Source organism: Pollicipes pollicipes, unplaced genomic scaffold (assembly GCF_011947565.3).
Source record: "Pollicipes pollicipes isolate AB1234 unplaced genomic scaffold, Ppol_2.1 Scaffold_1600;HRSCAF=1878_pilon_pilon_pilon, whole genome shotgun sequence".
NCBI lineage: Eukaryota > Metazoa > Arthropoda > Thecostraca > Pollicipedomorpha > Pollicipedidae > Pollicipes > Pollicipes pollicipes.
The window spans coordinates 20,886,300-20,887,721 of NW_023595962.1; the positions used below are offsets into that span (position 1 = coordinate 20,886,300).

The following is a 1,422-nucleotide window of genomic DNA, read 5'->3' on the forward strand; positions in this document are numbered from 1 at the left end:
CTTAAGATATTGAGTGCTACGATAACCAATGAGTGCTACCGTATCTAGTGCTTGCTCCATTACGTGTTTAACTAGCACCTCCCTCCTCCTGGTGTATTGAAGGTCGATAGCGCGGCGTTAAAACTCTGAACTCAAAAACGACTGGCTGGCCCACAGTGGATGAGTTGTTTTACAGACATTGTTCTCTTCGTTCTGTGACTGACATGTTTTCCTTGTTCTGTTACTGACATCATTTTCCTATTTTTCACGAATGTTGTCCGATGCCATTTTTGTTTGTCCGTGAGACCACTGTCAGCCGTGTAGCAGGGTGCAGCAATGCTCCTCAGCGCCGAAAAAACGCTAACAACCTAAAGCTAACAACGTAACAGCGCTCGTTTCAAGAGAGGTGACAATGGGCCGACCATCAAGGACGACTTCGGCGTCTCGACGTTCGAGAGAAGTGTCGCCAGCGCAGCCAGAGGTATTTTTCACTGTCATCGAGTATGGTGGCTGTGCCGGCTATTATTCCTGGTGTTCAAAATGCATGCGTGATGATGATAATGATGATCGGCGTCATATGACCAGAACAGTCGGCGCGCCCAAAGCCCAAATCTTTACCATCATCGATGATGATAATGATGAAAGGCGCCATATGACCAGAACAGTCGGCGCGGCCAAAGCCCAAATCGTTATCATCATCGATGATGATGATGTTGCGGATGACGATGATGGCGACGATGCAGATGATGCTAAGGGTGATACTAATTCGGTTTGCCGCTTGTAGATACCAACTACTGTTTTGCAAATTCACAGCCACAGTCAGCTGGAAAGGCACGTTCGTACTCACGCGGGTGAAAAGTCGTTCACCTGCGACGTATGTGAAGAGGTGTTTAATCAACGAAGTATCCTGAATAGTCATAACTTGACCCATAGTGCCGCCAGGCCGCACTGCTGCGGCGTCTGCGGCAAATCGTTCAAATATCAAAAGGCGCTGATCACTCAGCCAAAACCACGCGGGCGAACGACCGTTCGTTCGTGACGTATGCAATATATCGTTTGGCGATAGAATCAGTCTGAATAATCATGCTTGAACCCACACCTTTCATAACCCGCTCCGCTGCGGCGTTCGTGGCAAGGCCTTTGGCCGCCAAAAGGACCTGACAAGACATGCTTGAACACACGCTAGCGAGAAGCCGTTCAGCTGTAACTTCTGCGGCGTTTCGTTCGGCGACCACAGCGGCCGAACAGGCACACTCGCGCCCACACCAGCGAGAAGACGTTCGCCCGTGACGTCTGCAGCAAGGCGTTTCAACACAAATGGGTTTGAAGGACCACTCGCGGACGCACACCGGCGAGAAGCCGTCCTGGTTGAAAGCTCAGCGGCAGGGCGTTCATCAGAGACGGCGCTGGAGCAACGCCCGAATCCTCACCCGAGAGCGGCCG

At 51.3% G+C, this 1,422-nt stretch overlaps 1 pseudogene; it reads left to right on the plus strand.

Moving 5' to 3' along the window:
• Positions 1-1,296: 1,296 nt before the first annotated feature.
• The window catches only part of LOC119112771 (bifunctional heparan sulfate N-deacetylase/N-sulfotransferase 2-like), a 14,233-nt pseudogene continuing 14,107 nt past the window's right edge, over positions 1,297-1,422 (plus strand).